This window comes from Dermacentor albipictus, chromosome 4, assembly GCF_038994185.2.
Source record: "Dermacentor albipictus isolate Rhodes 1998 colony chromosome 4, USDA_Dalb.pri_finalv2, whole genome shotgun sequence".
Classification (NCBI taxonomy): Eukaryota; Metazoa; Arthropoda; class Arachnida; order Ixodida; family Ixodidae; genus Dermacentor; species Dermacentor albipictus.
The window spans coordinates 90,162,626-90,185,788 of NC_091824.1; the positions used below are offsets into that span (position 1 = coordinate 90,162,626).

The 23,163-nt window shown below is 45.5% G+C and overlaps 2 long non-coding RNA genes across 3 annotated transcripts in view; both read right to left on the reverse strand.

Moving 5' to 3' along the window:
- The window catches only part of LOC135917669 (uncharacterized), a 107,975-nt gene extending 85,885 nt beyond the window's left edge, over window positions 1–22,090 (reverse strand). The window contains exons 1-2 of one of the 2 annotated variants that reach the window (XR_010569371.2): window positions 21,779–22,084; window positions 9,124–9,266 (exon numbers count right to left, since the gene is read on the reverse strand). This is a non-coding gene — a long non-coding RNA (uncharacterized lncRNA). Of the gene's footprint in view, window positions 1–9,123; window positions 9,267–21,778 lie in introns of both variants that reach the window. The other variant, XR_011513981.1, reaches the window with a different exon arrangement.
- On the reverse strand, window positions 14,085–16,538 carry LOC135917670 (uncharacterized). The gene is made up of 2 exons (XR_010569372.1): window positions 15,948–16,538; window positions 14,085–14,427 (listed from the first exon to the last, which is right to left on the reverse strand). It is a non-coding gene; the product is annotated as an uncharacterized lncRNA (long non-coding RNA).
- Window positions 22,091–23,163: the final 1,073 nt, after the last annotated feature.

Genomic DNA, 23,163 nt, shown 5'->3' on the forward strand with positions numbered 1-23,163 from the left:
AGGTTGCCTCTCTGCACTCACGAACCTTACAATGAAGGGTACAGTTTGTTAGAACCATAATGGCGTATTCATTTGTGAAAGTCACTCGAACCATCGACCAAATAGGTCAAATGAGCCACGATAACATAATGTGCATATTTGGGCAGTCCTTAAATCTTTAATTCATCAACACTGTGCTTGAATACAAAGTTGTAGTAAGAAATTTTGCGTTGTCCTTTGGTGTAGCGCGCCGTTTTAATATGGTAATGCGAAATGCGAGAAGTATTTTGCCATGCATATAGGACGCTACACATTCTACTAGTGCTATCAATTTATATATATATATATATATATATATATATATATATATATATAGAGAGAGAGAGAGAGAGAGAGAGAGAGAGAGAGTTAGAAAGAGCAACTAAAGCTGCAATTTAGAGAAAGCAGACGATGTTGAAATACATGCGTATGGCGTAACTAATATCAGGGTTTTATTAGTTATCATTTGAAGTTTATGTCAAGGGTTTCACAAAATTACGAAAAGCCCCAACACGGTTGTTCGCAAGTGATAGTTCGACACACAGGCTAGATTGCTTCTAAAACTCGTCACTTGAAAGCCATCGCTGCAAAAATATGTACGCATCAGTAGTGAACTTCTCTGCATAGATTTTGATCAACTTACAGGGTAGGTTGTCTGACGAACATAGTATTACGATTGAGCAAATAATCGTGCTCCTAAAGCTTGTTTTTTGAATGCGACATTTAATGCGATCAAACTCGTGGGTGAATGAAATATTCGCAAAGGGCATTCGCACTCAATTGTAATAAAGCTGAGGTCCAATGAGATCACAATATATAACCAGCACCATGCAAGATATACGAAAAGAATACATTAATGGTTAGAAGCCTCCGTAGCATTAAATAGATAAAATTTTTTTGGTAGTACCAGGGTGAGGTAGTACTTCTCTTTATTATTTTAAGCAGTAGCCATGGCTGAATTTTCTTGTCTGCATTCTTGAAATGCGATATGCCTACACGCTCCAGTATTGTTGAGTGGCCCTCTATAGCCTTTCTTTAATATACGTGCTTCCTCTAGGCTACAGAAACTCCACGAACTTATTCTATCTTTCATGGTTAAAATATAATTCTTTTCAGTGACACCTTTTCCATCCAAGACTGTTGCTCCTGTTTTGCTTGAATGGGTCGTTCGAAGCACATAATGAGACATCTTTATTCATATATTTCCCAAACGCTCGTCTTACTAACAGAATTGTGCAGGAATCTCCTGTGGCATTTCCAGTCCCACTGAAACCTTGCCCGAGGCCGATGAGATTGACTTAAACATAGCTTCTTGATTAAATCCCACATTACTGTAGTAGGTAAAAGCCCCTTCCTTATAGAAAGAAGCTATGTAAAGAAGTGCGCAAAATAAATGAAATACTTTGACGTCATTGCTGTTAGAATTCACATGCTCTCATTAGAACCATTGCTTCTTTTTAAGAAGTATTTATGTCTTCCTTTCAACCGCGTCAGATAAGAAAATGCAATAAAAGAATCCGAATTGAGTTTGCCTCGCCTGTCATCACCGAAAGAACGTGTTGGTTTGAACGACTGATAGTGGCAAACTAGACGCTGAAATTTACTGTAATAAGTGTTATCTGCAAATAGAAAGCTTTATTTAGAATACAATTTACGCCTTTCTCATATCTTCTCTAAAGAGAAAGCTTGCAACATGCTTTTACGCCCAAATGATTATATATGATGATGTTTCCTAACAAGGACACTCTCGGATTGTCTTTTGCTTGAAGGGAATGAACAAGGCTCTTAAATTCAGCAGACAACGTCAGCAGTTATGCATTCACAACTTCAAAACATTCAGCATTTAAGAGTCTCGTAAACGGAGCATGAGCCACCGGCATTCAATAATCATTCCACTGAGAACACGCGGGTAATTGCTAAAACGTTCACAGCGATGCGATGATTACCGGTGTACTCTTTCATGTAGGAAACTGGCGGGTCTTCGCCAGTGGGGAGGGAAGTTGCAAAAATAAAATATGCAACAGGGTTGACTTTTAAAGCATGAAAAGTTGAGCGTGCCGTTGCACAGGGAGGCTGCAGGTCCGATAAACGCATACGTAATTCACACGATCTCGCTTTTCAGACGCGAAGCTTTAGGCACCGTCTCCAAAGAACGGTTCGCGAGTGGGGACTAAAACCAGGGGCCCGTTGAGCAAATTGTGAGCGGGGAACAGAGGGGTTGGCGCAGAGACTATAATTAATGAGCAGTGAAGCCGCGCAGCCTCCCGGCCTGCATGACGAATTGGTCTATGCGACACGGGAGATGGCGGAGCCGAGCTGATGCCTCCCCGGCCCTCATTACTTTGACTTCATGGCCGATAGTTTCAGGCAAGGGCATCCGGTTCGCGCTTTAAGCTGCGGAGTTTAATATTCTGTGCCCACAAGTCTCGTGTGAATAAGTGATGGTAGCCGGCTCCTTGCTTTTTCCCAGAAAGGTTGATGCATGCACGCAGGCACGCACGCACGGTTCTGAACTTAGCAACACAAGTCTTGAATGTAGAAACTTAAGTAGGGCCATTGTCACTTTCTACTTCGTGGGTGGGTAGTCGAACGTCTCTTACGCTCCCACGTCCGCCCCGCTCCCCTCCCTCCCCTCTCAATCTCTCTACGTGCGCGCATGTGTGATCGTGTAGGCGTATGTGAATATATACTTTCCTCTCTTCTTCTATAAATGGGCTCACTTTCACCGCTTGCCTTTCCACATTTATGTCTGCCCTCACCGCTTCCCGAGTGTGAGGTAGCAAAGCGGACGTCTGTCTTTCGATTATTTTTGGCGATTTGGAATCTCGTTTCTCTCCTTCCCTTTATAATGCTGCTTTGTTACAAGATTCCTCGTAATCACACTCAAGTTAGGGCCCAACCACTGAAATGCTCCCGCATAGAAATATCATACAACACTTGTGTCCTCATGTTCCAATTAGCTGTATAACGCGGTGACTGGCAAGAGGGAGAGAGAAAGGTCTGTTTAAAAAAATGGCTGTGGCTTAGGTAAGGTTAAGCCCAGGATGCGAAGCATACTAGCCTTTATTTTAGTTGTTGAACCACTGTTTAGCCTGGTGAACTGCTGTTGCTTGGCTATATTTGGTTCGGCTAGACGAAGAAACAACTCATGCATTACTGCTTCGCCTTCAAGAGTGGAACGCGACAGCGTTCCCGTCGACCCGCCAAGGGGTGTAAGACAATGGGCTACAGGGCAGCGACTACGCGCCCCGCATTGGACGCGGTGAGCGTCGAGCAAAGCAGCGTTCGGCGCGGCAACGAAATGTGCGCCTGAGCAAGAGACGCATGCCTTAGAAACAGCTCGTTTCTAAGGCAACACCGCATTCACTAGAGGCGCTTTTGTACCGCTTTGAAGCATCGTACTCGTGGCTCAGTGGTAGCGTCTCCGTCCCACACTCCGGAGACCCTGGTTCGATTCCCACCCAGCCCGTCTTGCAAGAGTTGAGCCAAAGCCACTTCTCCTCTGTCGTGACGTCACGGTGTCACGTGGTTTCATGGCGACACCGCCGCGCCTGAGGAGCTGGGTTGAGCTCTCGTAATATGCTTCGCATAAAAGTACATCCCGTCATTAATTATCGCCGGCGAAGCAACCGCGTTGTTTTTTTCCTTATGTGCAACCAATTCTACAACAGTGCGTACAAAGCTCGCTCATCTCCGCGACGAATGCTAAGATGGGGCTCCACGAAGCGGCTTGACCTTAAGCTTTTGTTCGCAGTCAGTTTTGCTTTCTTTATCCCGCTCAATACCAACACGTGTTGCACTCAAGTGCTGTCCTCTCTGCGGAGAATACGAATTACGGCTCGCTCCATCGTCTCAGTGTGTACATGCATCTTCATCGCACGAAGCCAGAAATAAAGTGGCGCCAGCCCAGCATTGAGACTACGCAGCATCTTTCTTTCTATACGTTCTTGTCATTTCGCTTTTTTTTTGTCCGGTGGTGACCCCTATGTTCTTTTTTTTCAAGCGTCTTGCGTTTTAATTCTTTCTGCTGACGGCGCTCTTTATTTGGTTTCGAAATTTATGTTTAATACAAATGGTGAATTAGTGTGAGTGGATGGCGAACCATAAAAATGCTGAAGATACTCTCGCAAACAGCGTCATGATTCTAAGCCAGCTTCTCCATCTTGATCGCTTTTCTTATGTGCCCTGCTTTGCCGCTGGTCTCGACCGGAGGAACACCATAAACTACGTTCCGTGCTGCTCGCTCGCGGACTGCGGGCGTAATGAGCTAGTTACTTCACCGACGATAATTCTTGCAGAGAGGCACTCGATTTTTATGAATAACAATACTCATATTTCTGTCCCTTTCTGCATTACTTACACCGTGTTTCTTATAGTATATATCGTCTTCTGACATTGTATTTCGCTGGCAGGGTATATATATATATCCTGTGCGTTTCACGTTTACTGGCGTGTGTGAGCTGGAGCTGGGAACATCAACTAGATGCATGGAACAGAGCCTCAAAACTGTTTTTAAAGAGAAAGAAATTCTAATGGACAGAAGAATCTTCAAGGAGCATAACCTTGCAAAAGAAGAAAGGCGGCGTGAAATCAGGAACGGGTGAGCACGTATCAAACAGGGAAAACGCATAGTGCGCTATAGTAGCTTTCTTTTATCGTTAATTTTGTTTTTGTCCCCAATACGTCGTCTTTGTCGTTAGTAGTTCCTACCAGAACAGTAGTTCCTACCTCTTTGGAAAGCGTTACCAAGACGGTATTGTTGTGTGCGTATATGAGTGGGAGGGAGCGTTCAGGTGTGGGAAAGAGCTTCGGTGGGGAAATGCGCTGCCATTTAGGGAAAGACGGATGGATGGAGTGTAGTGCACTACATATGCAGGGTGTCCCGCATAACTTGTGTGAAACATTAGAAATATGCATATGCACATAGCTGGACCGAACCTACGTAATGTTGTTTTGCCTTCGCTTAGAGATACTCAGATTAGGTTTTGTATATTGCCTAATTAAATAATTAGTCCTAATAATTCATCAACTTCTTAATATAGTTAAGTATAGTGTGAAAGAGAAAATTGGAGAGCGTCATGAAAAACTAGCGATACAGGTTTCTGTTGCTCAGTACACGCTACATAAAAGTGTTTTTTTCCGAGCGTGAAAGAAGCTCGCAAATATACGCAAAATGGCTAGAGCGGACAGTCGCGCTGCAGTTTTGGGTGCATTCGCGGGCTTCTTTCACGCTCGGAAAAACACTTTTATGTAGCGCGCATTCCACAGCAGAAAGCACTATCGGAAGCTTTTCATGTTGCTCTACAATTTTCTTCTGTTTGACAGTTTTCATCTAATTATAATAATTAGGAAGTTGAATTATTAAGACTGTTATTTAATTAGGCGGAATTCGAAATATTATTCTGAGTATCTCCAAGTTACGGCAAACAAGATTACCTTGGTTCGGTCCAGCTACGTGGCATTTGCATATTTTAATGTTCGGCTCAAGTTACGTAGGACACCCTGTATATAGTGAGAGAATGGTTGACGTGAAGTTTTATGTGTGGTGACAGCTATTAAACACGCTGTGGTCAGCTGCATTCACGGTGTCTCGCCGCAAGTGTGTTGCCTCAAGCGCGAGCACGTTCGCCATTCCATAACGTCATCCTTTGTTTGAAGCAAGAAACCGGCATGTTTCTTTGAATTAGCAAACGGAAAAGAAAAAGCATGCGCACGAGAGACAGTTAAGCAAAAGCATGCTTTGTGAGTATATTGTAAATTTTGCTCAATTTATACATTTTCTTCGGCGAACTACTTGGTCACTTGAGAAGCAAACGTTGGCAACGCGAAATATGCAATAAACAGGCTGCCCTTTAGCTGCAGCCATTTCTACGTAGGACAAATGGGGCGGTGTATTAATCAGACGCTAATGAAACATAAGAGGTCATTAACCGGTGGTTCGCCTTCTAATCTTGCCTTACATTGCCAAGACTGCCAAGATTGTAACTGCATGCCTGAGTTAGATGAATGCGCAATATTGTACATGCATAGAAATGAAGATACGCGTCTTATGGTCCAGGCATGACATATCATAATGGTGGGAGTGCGTGCGTGAGTCAGCCTTCGATTACCTTAAATAAGGAAGAGATCAAATGCCTTAACAGTTCCCTCTCACGTAGAGAGATCTCCCTCTCACCCGATTGACACGTGTTGCTGCCATTCCACAGCATGCGCAGATGAGTTTTGTGCTTTCTTTCTTATTTCGCCTCACTGTTCCCTTCACTTGATAGTCGGCGTTCGTGCTGTCCACTTCTCTTCTATTGTGTCCGTGTCTGCACACGTTGCCCATTCTTTGCATTATGAATCTTTACCAACCAGCTCAGCTTTCTGTCGTTCTAATGCCCAGATTATTGCTATGGCATATGAGCTGAGCCCAGTTATCCATATGTGTTCAGCGCGACCACAGCACTCTTGTTTTTCACGTCGCATGAGACATATGTTCGGATGACTCGAATGTGCTTTAACTGGGTTGTAGATCGGACATGGATAAATTATATCGGTGTCGAGTGGGCGAGATGCATTATCAGCGCGGTGAAAATTCTTAGTTTGTACGCTCGCTACGGCGAATGATAAACAGTAAAAGCGCCAAAGTACACCAGAAAAAAATATAAACATCAAGCTGCCTAGTTGCTCTCTCCAAGACACCTTCCAATAAATATTGCGCCACTTTTAGGGCAGTGGTACTCTCTAAAGACATGTTTACACTCGTACTTTGTCCCCAATCGCTATTTGACGTGACGATCGATTGCTGTCACTTGATACCCTGCGCTCTCCGTATACCTAGCTGTCGAGAATGCTGTCACGCTGACAACACGCATACCGTTCAGGACCTAGAAGTACCGGATGCGCAGCATTAAAGACAGCAAAGGCACGCAAGTGGCTGAATATTATTGTTTGGGGACAAGTCCCAAAGTGTGCAAACTTTTCTTATATAGTCAGGACACAAAGAAACCGCGGGTCCAATAACGAATAAACAATCCCACGCATAGCGTTTCACTACGCTGCAACCCGGCACCGACGTCAGTGCTCATCAAGATAAATATCTCTTATACAATGCGCTTCTCTTTGACAAGAGAAGCATTGATGCACTGCACTTCATGTCCATCACATGTGTGTCGTATCACAGGCTTAGTGAACAGCAGGCTGTGGAACGGCGTACATGTTCTTTTTCACGCCCCGCATAAAAAGTAAAACCGTGTACGCCGTCAGCAACAGGAAAGCGCGCGGTCGCAATTCATCGCGACAAAGGGTTATTGCGGTGGCTTATTATCGTGTTTTTTTTTTCAGTATAATTCGGTTAATCTTTCAATAACCGCCAGCTGGAAGTATACGCTGCGTTGTGCTTGTTTCTTTGCCTCTATCCTGTTCGTAGCTAGCTTTTGCATATTAACTGCACAGAGACAAAGACAACAAACGCAGGTATGACAAACAGTAAAAATGAAGGCTACCTTTATACAAGCTGCAAACATGAGATGTGCTGTAGCCCCAACCTCAGAAAAAGAAAGTGAGAATCATCAGCTACACAAAGCGCCTAATGGAGCCTGTATACAGCCGTTTAACACGGCGTCTTTTGTAGTAGATGTCATGCAGGCTTATTCATTACGCCGACAATAACAAAAGCTTGGCGATTCAGAAAAGAGAATGGAGCTATAATTATCGCCGGGCAGGATATTTTCTTCGCTAGCTTGAGCTACCTTTGTCGCTTTATTCTAAACGACCTATGGAACAGATAACACAATGCAGACTTAGAAAGATGCTGGTCCGTTGTTGGCTCAAGGCCGCTATTGGGAAAAGGGATGCCCATATTTCCGTTTTTTTTTTCTTTCATCAGTGTTCTGACCAGCCTGATAGCGCTGATCTCATATACGGGTCGATCATTTTTCAAGTTTTCAGGATTCTTTAAGAATGGCCTGAGGCACGAGAAATCAAAACACACATTTACCTATTTAAGGAAACATCCTTAATTATATTCCTAATGAATTACCTTAAGGTACATATTGTAATTTACAAACTGCAGCAAGAACCATCCACTTCAATGAATCTCGAGGGTGACACCAGCTTCGAGATATTTCCCATTGTGTGGGATGAAATGCGTAGGCGTTCCAGTTGCTCTTGTGCTTCAATGCACAAAAGAGTCATTTGTTAAAGAAATGAAGGGAACAAGAGTACACTTTCACTGCAAATTTTACGGCGCCTATCTCCAAACTTGTGTCATTCTGGAAATTCATTCCAAGTGGATACGCCTTGCGGACTCACCGGCTACAATTAGTCAATTGCAATATGGCTCATAAAATGATCAATTTGGAAGTTAATTATAGCATTTTAATTAGTTAAATATGTGTTTTTATTTCTCGTGCATGCCCACCTTTTTAATTATTCCAGCTGAAGGACTAGAATTATTGTTTTCTGCAACAGGCGATTTTTTAAAACATTTTGCTTTATTTACCTGTGCGCAAAGCGACTTATGCAATTGCACCGCTTCCTTCACGACTGTCTAAAGCTGGAAAGCGGTGTGCTTTGTGTGCATTCGAGCCTTCCTTCTATACAGGAGGCGTCACTGGTTAAGGTGCGGCTTTGTTCATATGGGTATATGGCTCGTATGGGCACAAGGGCATGCCAGTTGCGCGCACTGGCGCTACTAAACGTCTGCGACAAAGAATCGTACAGTAAAGATTCGCTCGAAACGAGACAAGAGCGACTAACTTCATAGCAAAGGCTCCTTTGGCGTATATATGAGTTGAGGCCTCGATAAGCTGGAGTCACTAAAAGCAATGACAAGTGAGAAGCACGAAAAGCGACGGCATGCCGGTTTGGTAGCGCATGCTCGGAAGTACGAGGCGTATTCCATCTCGACATATGGCGTTTTACGGTTGACGACGCAAAAGAACGTGTCAGCGAAGTTGCTTCCATCGCTAGATACAGCCATGACGAGGGCTGAACGTATGACGCTCGCAGGGAAACGCGTTTGACTAACAGCGCTCCAGACGGGTACCGGTAGAGTAGTGCCGATGGGAACACTGGCGGTTGGTCGGCACGAAGGAAATTGGGCAAGGCTTCGGGACTCACCAGGAAAGCGAGGATCAGGGTCTGCCAGGCGATGGCGGATCCTGGCAGGCTCGACAGCTGCCTTCCACCGTTATGGCGGTCGGAGGCCGACAGAAAAGTCGGGCCACTTCTTCTCCATGTACAGTAGGCAAGGATCAGTAACCCTAAGTGAGAAAGAGTGGAGATCGGAGATCACACGTAATGCCACCGTCTCCCGCCCATGCATATATAAGCGCGAAAAAAGGGCTCACATAATGGTTATGAGTCTGTAATGCGAATGTTTAAGCGTTAGCTGGGGTGGGAGAGAAAATAATGCTTTGTAGACGTGTTCGGATTTGTCGCAATTCTTTATTTTAACTTAGCGATGACGGCCTTGTGGTTACCAAAGTGGTTTGTATAGGCTGAATGTCTTGGTCTAAATTGTTGCTTCGGAAGATGACGTCGATGCACGTTCCTTTGGGTGTGATGAGGGGTACCGGTGTTGTGGCAAGTTCCAGCATCAATACTATCTGAATATCCTTCGTCAAATCAGGGTTGCTTGCTGAAGTGTTGTAGTCTCCAATGCACATAGCGTTCGACACTATGTGCACGGCAGCAATGCACTGGTGATGTAAGACACAACCTGTGAGATGGTGGCATTGGGATTGAAGAAGACCACTGCGACGATAAGTTGATTGGCTAGTTGCACTGTGCACACTTCACGCATATTTGCGGACGTCTCTTTGAAAAGGTCCGAGTATTACACGCGTACGTGTTGTTGTTGGTAAATGATGTGATTACGACCTCCTATGTTGCTAAGCGGAAGGAACAAAGGAGGCTTGGTAGGGCATCTTTAGCCATTGATTTTGGACAGATGAGGTACTCGGTTTTTCCGAACCGACTTCGGTCACGAGTAGCCCAACGGAAACAACGAGAGGTCGTTGTAGGGAAACATCAACGACAGTATCGCCTCGTCACGCCGAGGTACTGAAAACAGATTGGTCTTGAAGCACAGCCGCTCACACACTGAGCAATGGTAGCTGAAGGGCTTGTACAGAAACTGTTTAGTGGATGCCCTAGTTGTGGCGTCTGCCTCGAGTGGTGCATTTGTTTGCCGACTTGGGCACCTCGCTTCTGCCTCAGCGGTTTGAACCACGGGATCGTGGCGTGCAAGACGCTGTGCTTCTGCATCTGCGGCTCGAACCGATGAGTCATCTCGCTTAGTCGCCTTGTTGCTGCCTTCGCGGGACGCAAGAAAGGACTGTTCGGCGAACTTGGTGTTTCGACTCCCGACGTCGAGTTCGCTGGATCGCCGGGGAGCCTTAAGGTATTGCTTACTCCATGACATTCGACGATACTGTGCAGCCACAGTATCGTCAAATGGCAGCAAGAGTGATTGGTGTGTTGGTTGGTTTGCTTTTAAGTGAATGACTCACAACCACTATGGGCGACTGGTTTCCGCGGCCCCGTGATGCTTAAAGCCCCTCTAGTGATGTGCGAAGGGCAAGATCATCTGGTGGTGCTCAAGGTAATCGTGACATTGTGGTTGGTCTTTGCGTCACCGGGACCAAACAGTTTTCTCTCATTGATGGAAGCGCATGCTTCAACCAATGGAAGCTCCTACAGGCGCGCTGCCGAAATCAGCGCCTGCGAACGGCACCAGCAGCGCGATCCTAAGCAATGAGCTAAGGAAAGCGAACGCTTCAAAAAAGAAAAAGAGATACAAGGTAAGCATGTACTATATCCATGAATGGAGCACTGTACGCACAAAATTGTGTGTTCGCAAAATCCTAACATTTGCGAGACGGTTTAAGGCGTCGCTTTAGTTTAGCGACTGTCGTTTCCTGTTAATGAGAATGAGCTTCCGGGTTGAATTAAGCGCTAGTTAGGTCCACCATGTTATAGTGAGGTAGGTGTCCTAAACCACTTACGAACTTTGATATATATACATGTGGACAAAATAGAGTGACAAAACTCCATTATGGCGTCCCTCAAAGGGCCAGGTGTGTATCCTTACCACGTTGAATGCCATGAATAAACACTCTCAGTAAGTATCGGCGTCAGCCAATAATTACAGAAAGCGGTAAGAAAGTGAAAGAACTTACGGATAAGGTACGTTTAGATGAACCAAGAAGCTGGGTAAATTTGACATTGACTGCGAAATTTCTTACACCTACAAAGGGATAATAATCGTGAAACATAATCCCTTATTTGTATCACGTGGTGCATAAATCAGCATTTACCCAACGACCGCAATTACAGCGTGGTTCGCGTAAAAAACAATGCTTTCTTTTTCCCCGAGCTCAGTTCCTCCCAGCTATGGGCCCTAATTTCTCACAAGGGCCTACAAGTCCTCGCAAAACAAAATAATAATTAATGAAGGCTGAGCTGGATCACTTCATTCCTATTCATTCGCCTAGAGCTACACGTCGCACTACCTTCTTTTCCCAAGCGACGCCTGAGGCCCAAGCGACGCCCAAACGACGCCTCAGGTTCCCCCTTTCCAGTGATATCACGAAGCAAAACGGCGTGTGCAAGGGTTTGTGCTTAGGGCTGAGGGGCTGTAGCAGAATTTGAGTTTGTCGAGCTTTGGCACCAAAAAGAGCGTAAACCCGTTTTATTTCAAGTGCCATGTCAAAAGGACCAAGGGCTGTGTAAAAGAAAGTGCTACTAAAAGGTTTTTACGAGTGACAAAAGCGATGCCGCTCTGCTGAACATTTCATTTGGTAAGCGTTACCTCGACGTACTCTGCCATATAAAAATGGCTTGCCAAACACATAGAGATCGTCTGACTGCTACGTGTGGGCCGTTAAGGCAAAGGCAACGTATTTTGCAAATACGGCAAGCCCGCACGAAATGACCACTGCCAGAACGTTCTGCCAGACAAGATCAGGCATCTTGTCTCATCTCCAACGAACCGCAGCGCAAAGAGATGTGGAAAGAAACGATGAAAAGAGCACGAAGGAAATCTATGACGAAGACTAGAATAATGGTGGAAAGCGGCGAAAGAAAACAAAGCCTGTAAGATGAGGAAAACGCTATGGTCGAACGTAAATAGAAAGTTGAGACAATTAAAAAAGACACAAGAGAATAAAAATGATGTTGTGCTGGCGGTGAATCGTATCAGAGCCGACATGTTTCCGTACTCGCTGGAAGCGGGGACCCCCAAATAGGTACAATACCACGATTCGTGTCTCGCGTTTCTTGCGCGGCGCCTGGGCCTGTTCGTTCGCACGCTCGCCTATCCGAAACTAAAGGAGAAAAAGTGTTCACAGCAAAGGAGTGGGCCCAATAAGATAAAGCGAGCAAGCTTCAGGTGAGTTTTGCGAGCGGCAGCCAAAGAGGGACGCCACACGTCGGCCCAGCGTGTGCACGCGTGAGGGGATTGAGGGCGAGCGACTCCAATCGGAAAGACGGACAAGCGGATAGAACACGGTGTGCATCCAACCACCCGAGTTTCTTTGGCTAAAGAAAGCAAGGACAACGGGGGGGGGGGGGGGGGGGTATCATCGCGTGAGCCGCCTGGGACCAATTCGGGATAACGTGCGACTAAACCGAAGAACAGAGGTGAGAAAAGGGATCACGGTTTGCAGAGGAGCTGCGCACTGCTTTATGCTGAAGTACCGAAGGAGAGAGAAAAAGAGAGCGAAAGAAGATAAAGGTTGGAGGCACTGTCTCGATTGATGGGGATGAAAAACTCGTCTGGTCTGACACTGGCTGCAGCGAAGAGGAATTACAGATGATGATTGGCGACAGCCGGTCGCGCCACGTCACAACAAGCAAGGAAGAGGTGAGCATAGAATAAAGGCATAGTTCCAGCGCCATTCCCTTGCTATACGCCTGACGCTAGCTCGGGCAGCCCCCGGGGCAACTCAAGGAGGACCTATCGAGCGAGGCATACAAGCTGTGAAGTGAGCGCCTCGGTTGGAGATTTTTTGTGCTCCTGGTGGCATCAGCATTACTCCTGTCGCGTTCGAAGTGAAGTGCGCGTTTCCCCGACGTGAGTGCATGAGCTGTATGCGAAAGCATGACACTGTCACCACATTCGTGGCTTCATTTCGTTATTATTTTTTTTATGTTATACTTGACACCAGCAGCTCCTGCAGCTTTTTTTGTGGCACTGCATTTTGACTGGAAGCAGGGAAATGTGCTGCCCCGTCGATCGATTGAGAAAGCAATTGACGCGATCGTGAGGAACCAATATGCAGCCTTCCGAACCACGCGGGTGTCTGTGTGCTGGAAACGCCAGTACGTAGAGCTTTCTTTCTTTTCTGTTTCACTCCTTGACGGTGGGTGGTGGGCGCTGCGAGTGGCACATTCCATGCTGTTCACGATAGTAGGTTTCTTTCTTTTCTGTGTTTTTTTTTTACTTGTGGCTTTCCTCTGCGTTTGCGTAGCTGATGCGACATTCCCTGGCGGATGAGCATACATACTCGTATCGACTCTTGCTAGCGCTTAAAAGTTAGCACTATAAATTTCCTTATTGTCTATCGACCTCCTTCTCCTCTTTCCGCCGCTCTATGGCAGCAAATTGGATTTTTTATTCTGGTTAACCTCCCCGCACTTCTCCTTCCTTCCCAATGTCTCTCTCCCTCTCTTTCGGCTGTAGCTGCAGCCAGAAGACAAACCACTCTAACTCTCGGCCACCATGCAGAAGCCTTCTTCACGCGCTTGATGTTTTCGCCAACGTCTTTCGGGATTTTCTCGACATATTTACGCGAGGTAAATAATATGCTTTACTTGAGACCGAAGCAATGCCAAGGCATAAATCTCTTTAGAAGTGTAATTTATTGTGCTCCACCCGGCGCGGTAGTAGAGTGGATCGAGGCCGTGGACTGTGCGTGCACCTTAATTAAAGAAGGTGTTTAAGGTTATTCCGGACAGAGCCGCACACAGAGCCGAAAGGACAAGGCTCACCCCACATAAAATGCACACAGGGCTAAACGTAGCGTGGAAAATAAAACATGGACCACCGATGGAAACCTGGAGTTCAAAGCAGCCCAGAAGATACATCATCCGACTTTATTGCGAGTGCATTTTATTCGTCGTTTTCGCACTCTTGCCTTTCTTTTTTGCTGTGTCTGAGGACACAGCCCAGATGCGGCGTTAAAGGTGCAGACATTGCTTTTACGTAGCCGTTGGAGTTTTGTTGGAAAGTATCCTATCCTGTTTTTTTTTTTACCTTGCACAGCCAAAGGTTAGTCAAAAAACGTTCTAAATATTCACGACTCATAGTCGTTTGCTTCGGCATACAGTAGGCCTCAAAACCTGGGATCAGCGTGAATTCTTGTAGGCCTTGGTCAAGTCGCTCAGCGGAGAAGCGGCCTTACTGCAGGTTCAAGCTTCCTGTAAGAGGAAATCAACGTACTCCTTAGGTTCTCCGCTTCACCCTTTAATAATCACCACTTAACCTCTACATTTTCAAGACAAACGCGAAAAATAATAAAAAAGTAAGAATAACGCCCACAGAGTTTACTACAAATGGCAGTCATGTTACACACTAGGTGTTTTCCGCTTCGGCTCACTTAATCTATAAATATAAAATAAAATTAAGGCATTTGTCTCCCATGTGCAGAGGTATTACTGCTCAGACGGCTCATATGATTAAGAGCTCGTGCATAGTAGAGAATTATAACCATTTGCTTTGACCATGATCCTTTGAGCGCTTTATTAACGTTATATGCAGAAACTAAGATTGTCTTCCTAGACGTCAAGAGCAAGGTATCTGAGAAACTTCTGTTTACACCTGTTTAGAAAAAGATATTACTCTATAGAGAACTGATATAGATAAACAGCTTTTTAGGAATTTCGTAGAGCAGGGAGGCATATGTAATATGGTGCTGACATCCCACAGAGTAATTGGGAAGACCCGGCCCACTGGTATGCCTAGGAGCTGGAACTGTTTGCAGCGTGGATTCTGGAGGATCTAGCAATAAGCCCATTGCATCATGCCAGTCATCAATCAATCAATCAATCAATCAATCAATCAATCAATCAATCAATCAATCAATCAATCAATCAAAAGGTTGTTATTAACGGGCTCAGGAACAACCTCGACGGCCTTGGTGCTGGCGCACTGGGCAAAACAATGCACAGGAAGAACAATGCAAGGTCACACATACAAATACACACGCGCGCACACACAAGGAAAATAATAATTTTGTGAATACGATTTTAACAGAGCATAAAATGTGTACACGAAGATAATACGAAGCAAAAGGGGAGAAACAGAAAAAAAGGTTTACGGAATGACGAAACACACAGCACATAGGAGAGTTTTTGTTCCTCTATAATAATAATAATAATAATAATAATAATAATAATAATAATAATAATAATAATAATAATAATAATAATAATAATAATAATAATAATGACAGTGAGATGCAGTTAGTGATCCTAGGTAACCAAATGTAGGAGCTGGCTTTATTTGCAAGTTGGTGAAGAGCTCTCACTCGAGAGATTCCTGCCTTCGTTACACACAACACGATGGCTTAAATATCCCTGCTAGATACTCGAGCAGCTGGACGTGTTGATAACTGTAACTATCAGTAGGCTCTACATTGGCAGTCATGGTTCCGATAGCTTGAATCGTTGCTGTTGTGACCTCGACACGCGAATTTTCTACATTTACCGCGTACGCGGCAACTTTCCTTCTTTAACCACCACAAAACCAAGCGGTAGCGAGTCGCTCGCTCTTGCATGCGTAGTTGCGCGCGTACGTATTCGCAGAGTAACTGATCAGTACTTAAACGAGAACTTTATTCAGCTTCGGATAACTGAAACGAAACTCCACGCTACACAAAAGCTGGAAGGAACGAGAGTCGGCGGTGTAAAGTTTTCCCAAATACAAAAATTATACGAACCGACGACCCCAATACTTGCGCGTCCAGTAGGCCCGTCCGTTCCGTCACCGGCTCAAGCAACGGCTGCTGCGATCCGTTGCAACGAAAGCACAGAGTAGAAGCGGCCGAACAGGGCTTCACGGCACTAAAACAACCTGCGTGGTCCGCTGCAGTTCGGAGCACGGGGCCGTATTTCAGCTGCAAGATGTGTGGTACTGCAAACTTTTACGATTGTTTTTTCGTCCTTTACTGCAGGCCACCTTTGTTTTCTAACTCTGAGAATCAGTAAGTTCTCCATGGTGTCCGGGCAGCCTCAGCAAAAATCTCGGCTCAGACCTATACCGCAACATCTGAATAATGCATTCAATGATCCGGTCGTTACACCAATGCCTCTCCTGGGAAGCTTTACCTTGGAAAGCGCTGTTTCCGCCCCACGTTTTCATTTTGCCGGCTTGTTCATTGTTTGTCGCATAACTTCTTGGGTGAAAAAGCCGGCTACTTTGTTACTCTTGTCTTAAGAGCGTTTGCAGTATCTTGGCCGCGATCCTAAAGAGAACCATCGAGATCATCGCGGAAACAGATGGAAACGACTGGAAACGGAAGGGATTACACAGAAAAGGCGCACCCTGTGTTTTTCCCTATCGTCTCCATCCGTTTGCGCACTCGTCACAGTCATTTCTGTAAAGTTCTTGACGAAGATACCATAATCTGAAACAGAGAGGGAGAGAAACATTTATTCGTTGTGACGCTTTGTTCGCATCACCTTCCTAAATACACTTTGCGATCATGAAGATGTCAGTGGGGAAGTATGGAAGAGCAAGGAAAAGGGAAAGCCTTGGTGCGGTACCAGCGCTATTGGTAAAGTCTATTGATGCCCAATTTCAACGACAGCCGCTTTTCCTAGAAAAAGATGAGTACTCTTGTCGAAATGTTGGCACTAAACTAAGGCTGTATACTGCACACTGTACTGCGGGCACTGGCAAAGAACTTGGCGAATTGTTTGAGCGCGGCCGCAAAGGCCACATGCTGCGATGTCGCCCATCCCTTTGCGGAACTTGTAGACATTGGTAAACGCGACGTCCAACCATAGCCTACACAAAAGGGTCGCGTTTCTTCGGGGAATTCTTGGTGGAAGCCGAAAGCTTAAGGTTGGATCCGGGGTGTATAAACGGGCGTCCATAAAATGTGATTCATTCCACTCCGATGTAGCGCATTGGCGTGCAAGAAGGCGGAGCATCTTTGCAGCATCTGTCCTAGAAAGCGGGATCGCGGGCGGTTGTCTTCTGCATGAGCTGAACGAACAGCTCGACCGGCACGTTCATTGCCCATGATACCACAGTGACTTTGTAGCCACTGAAAATTAATTTTATCTTCTTTCTCAGTCATGTGGTGTGTGGCCTCTGCGATCTCAAATACCAGCTTTCATTTTTTTTTCTTTCAATAGAATAAGCGCCAAAAGTGACGGCACACAAGAAGAAATATAGACAGGACAAGGCGCTACTTTCAACTCTTTATTGAAATGACGAAATGACAGCCTTGAAATGACAGCCCGCGCGCGTGCTTCGCTGAACGGTTGTATTGACGAGAAAATCAATGTCACCGGGCTGGCTCTCCTATCCAGGAACTGGTTTTGCATTTTACACCATCCACGTACAATCTATGTGACCGAGCGATTGTTCCTCTTACGCTTGTTTCGAGCAGCCTATAGCACCTTCCCTTTAACCCTCAATTAAATTTACTTATTTAATTTATTTCTACAATACTGCAGAAAAGCACACATCCAAGCAGGTCAGAAAAAGTCGCAATTTTGTTTGAAAGGCGAAGCCTCAATTGCGATAGCAAATTAGTGGACAGCTTTGCAAATAAGGATAGTAGTTTTATCCGTCGTATGAGCTTGTAAAGATCGAAACTCTAACTAAATTAACAAGCATGGTGTCACACGCGCACAAGCAAACATGAACGCATCTCACTCGATGACCGCGGAAACTCGCTGTCAAAACGCCGAACTGAGAAAACGCGGCAGCAGCAACGAGCGAATTGACCTTCGTGCGGCCGCTCACATCAACGCGAACTAAGCCGCGAAAACGCAGCGGAATCGGTACCCGTCGCAGATGGCCTTCAGGTTGTACCCTCCCCGCCAAAGCCTCGCGCGATGGAAGGCGGCGCGCTTACTTCCGCTTTCCTCCACTGAGTGCGCCAGATAGAGCCGCGATTGCCGGCTCACCGTCGCACCCGTTCACTCGCACATAGTGCATACGTTGCGCGGCGACGATTTGACCTGCCCTGGACTATATGCAGAACCTCACGGCGAAGGCAGAAATGCACCTGGAGTGTCCATATAATTGTTATGGAAATAAAACATGTTACGAGGTGGAAATACATGCTACATACATGTTGCTAGTGCTTTCTTGAGGGGTTGTAGTATTGTGTAACAGTGCTCGGATGGACGTAGTCCGAAAGAAAATAGAAGCGACGAATAAACGCAATGTTCGGGCGATCATGTTTGCCTAAGCCCGTAATTTACTTCTCGCGTCACACGGTTGAAACAAACCTGCTAAACAAACAGCGATTTTCATCGTGAGTTACGGCATGCATTGCAAACTTTCTCTAACAATAAGAGATGTCGGTCATCATTAACAACTAAAACGCAGGAAACGGACAAAAAATAGTGTTGAAGATGCTATTTAAACAAAAAAAAATAAAGATGCACCTTACTGCAGCTTTGCTTAGCTACCTGCAGTTGCTATGCGAGGGAAGACGCTCTATAGAAAGAGAAAACTTGGGTAAATGACGAGGAGACCCCCGTGGTCTGTTTTTTTCGCTGGCTTTGCCTCGTGGTCTGCTACTTAGTGATAGAAGCCTAAGACTCCGGCTTCTGACTGCGGCGTAACGTACCGGAAATGTATGCAAGTCGCTCGTTTAACGCTCTTTCTCGGGGGGTACACGAGTGGTGCGCTTTGTTTTATTCAGTGCTTGCCTCAACGGTAAGAGAGTATTACGAAGAGAAGTGGCTCTTGCTGCGAAGTGTGATAAAGTTTCGTCCAGACATTTTTTACTGTGTTTATGTATTCTCGGTACGACTCGCAAAAGAAGTTATTCGAGGAACTTGGCGATAGTACCTCGCGCCGTCAGACGTTCACGTTTGAAGTTCTGTTCCATTCCTTAGAGGCAAGCTTTGTTCTTTAGGGAGGACCATAATTTATGAGGTTCAGTGACTACTTTTGCCTTCGTTTACGCCGCTGCTTCTTCCTGTGTGTTGTGAGCACACTTGTACGCATTCCCCTTCCCCGCTGCCCCTTGCCCACCTTGCTAGGTGAAGCCATGTTCACTGAGATAGAAACGCACTATGCTAAATAAAAGGAGACGTATGTACATATAAAAAAATCTAGTAAAGTGTATAGGTTCAAAAATATAGAATAAGCTAGCAAAAGTTTGCGATAACGTACAGCCTGCATGAAAAGTTTAAGGTACACGGGACATCGGAAATGGCTTAATATCTCTGCAGCTTTAGCACGTAGCCTGACATTCAGATTTTTGAGCGTGTACTAGCATATACCAACAACACTGTCTTGCGGTTTTAGTGGCTGCGGTCACAAACTGCTCGAAAATTCACCGTTCTCTCTTTTTCTTTTTGCCTAGCCGACGCTTCGTAAACTTAATTTGAGGCACGCCGTAATGGAGGACTCCAGTATAATTTTGACCACCTAGAGTTATTCAACATTCACATAAATCTACAGGAGCGTTTTTGCATTTCGCGCGCAACGAAATGCTCCGTAAACTTTCGACGCAGAATGTACCGGCAGTGAGCCCCGCATTGTGAACGCCGAAGCTACGGCACAGGTTATAGGCGGGGAAATGCAGTATTCGCTTCCCCTTACTTTTCTGCCCTAGCCCCGAAGCAGAGACGCCAACTGCGGGTGACAGCGCCGAAGGGCGTCGTGCTTTTTTGCTGACGTCGCGATAGCTTAACTGGCTTTCATCAGAGTTCCCCAATTTTTGCCAACGGGGCAGTTTCTCGTTTCTTGTCTGTTGGTACCGCGGCAATGTTCAGCGCAAATCGTGCAAGAGCATCAATCGCGGGGCATGAATGAACGAAAGGAAGAAAGAAAGCAGACAGCAAGAAAGACAGAAAAACAGGAAAATAAATAAAGAAAGAAAGCAATGAAAGAAAGAAATTGTTTGCCTCTCCCCGCCGGAATGCAATTGTTCAGGGCTTGGTGCGGAAATTTAGTTGCGGGTGGAACTTGCAGCTGGGGCGAAGAGGGGGAGACATCAGGGGACGAGGCAGAATGACTCCTTTATGCGGGGGTGAGACAGCGTGAATCGTTGCTTTTTGCGGCAGCTCAGAGCTGACTCTTCTCAGCGCGCGTCCGCGTGGCGAGTACGTGGCCCGTTTTGATGATTGAGCGAACGAGTCGATGAGGCGAAAGGTCGTCACACGAAGATACGAATAAGGCACGGGCATGAACTTATGTTGCACAGAGCAACCTGTGAACAGAGAGAAAAGTAAGTACACCGTAACGAGACGTGAAGAGGCGTATGAAGAAGTCGTGAAGTGGAAGGTATTTCTGTTTGAATGCACGGACATGTGGAACACAAAACAGAACTTATTGGTCCGAGCTCCCTCCTTTTTCTTCATTGGCAAGGAGGGTGCATCAATTTGGCGAATGATGTCCGAGTACTAGAGCCAATACGTCTTTATGACACCACTGCATCAAGAATCGTGTTTGGTTGGTGACACACAGGTGTTTCTTTTTCACGTGGCATCTCTATCTGGCTTTAAAATTGCCCTTAAATGCAGCAGACGTAGGGTATATATCTAGCGTAGGTATTTGCAGTATCTGGCTTTCTTTTCCGACTTTAAACAAGAGAACTAAATACCTCACGTTGCTTTCTGAAAATGTATGTGCCGTTAACGGCTCAGAAAGAATAGAGGATTTTAATATACAAAACGCAAGAAGTCCCAAAAAAGCTTATCGTGCACAACGCGGAAAAGAACAAAGCGCAGCTCTTCTTTTTTTTGTAGTCACTTGGTTTTCCACTCACAACATAGAATTGATGAATCGACTTTGTAACTTGTTTAGGAACCTTGCACACGACAACCTATTTAAAATAAAGCACGATGCTAATCTTCCTTCGAGAAAAAGGCTTATGCGCAAAACATCGGAGAAAGTTCGCGGTGCATAACTGTGTAGTGAAATTTTCTCACTGCAGAACCCAGAAATCATTGTATTAGAATATTCAGTGTTACCAGTGTATCTAAAAGCAAATAAAATTGTCGTGTCAAGCATAAACAATTTCTTAGGCACAGGATAACTGCAAGTGATAGGAAAAGTCGAAAAGCATAAAAGTGAGCACGCCAACACTGATAGAATAATGAAAAAAAGAAGAAAAGAGAGCGCAATAACATGGGTAAGAAAGAATAAAGTGACGAATGGCGGAGTTGGGCAGGCAGTAAAAAATCGAAGGCAGTTTAAAGCGATTGCAACCGTATCAAATGTACTGTGCATGATGAATAACCGAAATCAAGTAAGGAAGTACAAAAAAGAGAGGTTGAAGGCAGCTATCTTTTTCAGAAGTCCCAAGCTGCGTACGAAACATCACTGCGACGAGGGCAGATGGTTTGGAAACAAGCACAGGCAAAAAAAAAAGGTCCGGTTTGTTCTCGGCTCAGCGATGACCGACGGGATCGAAAAGTTCACTTTGAAACACCTGCCCTGGACCCGTTTCCCCGCTGGCGAATGGAGTCGCTACATTCGCTGTGCTTGACCGCTTTGTCAAGGTCTAAAACACCACTAAGAGACAAAAGCGCAGAAGACAGGTATGAAAAGAAAGTGCTGGTAAAAGCTTACCCTTGCCTGAGAGCTCTCGCCGGTCGATACAGGGGTTCGGGGTCAGAGCACCATTTGCTTGTCTGCGGCAGAAGGCATGTACAACGCTCAGCACATTTGTCTAGAGCGCGGGAGCAGTACGCTTCGTTGTTCGTCCACCGCAGGAGCAGCTGCTTCTAGTCGGCTTACGCTTTTTTTCATGCGTAGCGCAGCCAAGCATGCGTAGTCAAGCCGGCCGCACCATGCTGCTTGCGCGTCTCTATATTCATTGTACTGCGTAACTCAAAATCAACTAGCCTACTCAAAGAACAGACTTACAGCACCGGTTAATCAGCTGCAAAAAAGTGACGTTTTATCACCACACATGTATCGTCACTCACCTCTGAGGCCGTCAACTTTAGTAGACAAGTTTGTTTGGCAGCGGATGCGCAGAAAACAAAGCAGTTGTTGAACCAGAATTTCGTACCATAGAAAATGCTGACACACACTGAAGCTCACTGTACCCACGCTCTAGACAAATGTGTTGGGGACTGTATCCGCGCTCTGCGATTCCAAAACTCAGCGCACGGTCACAGTTACCTCTGATGGAGGAACAAGAAGGGCAACGGAGGGGGGTCATATTATGGACTCACCTATACGTTTCTATGCAACAAGCCTATACTGAGTAACATGTTTGCGGTACTGCGTTGTTATTGGAATACTCTAGGATTTGGAGGAAATATGCTTCTTGGTGACACAGAGTTAAGCACTGGAAACAACACGGGCCGCTTAACATAACCACGGGAAGATATGCCAATGAGAGATTTCACATCCATGCTTGAGTGGTCACTAATTTGAGACTTCCAACAAAAATTTCACCTACCCATATTCCAGAAGCTAATTTCAGAGGAATGCGGACTTTATTTGGGTACAGCATTGCGTTCCTGCGGCAGATAAAAAAACACTTTCTGCTTGAATGTGGCGCTGTTAGGCATGCTGGCCCTCTTAGAACGACAAAGGCGCCGTGAGTTGTTCAGCACACGATTATGTGCCGTCTATAGGATGGCGCTAGGCTGCTGTTTCGGCTTACATTTGATGAAAAAAAATGTGATTTCAAATTCAGGACGTATGTTGTTTAGTGTACGTCTTGAGAAATTTTGGTGCAGATGCATGTTACAGCGAAGCTGTTTATGGCTAAGGTTCCGTGGATCTTTCCTGTCCGTCAACAAATCTAATTATTCAAAAGAGCTCCCGAAGAAAGAAGAAGTATTTTAACGACTGGAAAATGTAGAGAGGTCGGCCGGATAATGGAGCATCTGGCCTGCTACTCTACGTAAGGGAAGGGGAACAGGGAAAAAAAAAAGGGTCACAATGGGGGATGATAATGGGATGAACGAGGTGAAGGACACATTACACAAGTGGTATCA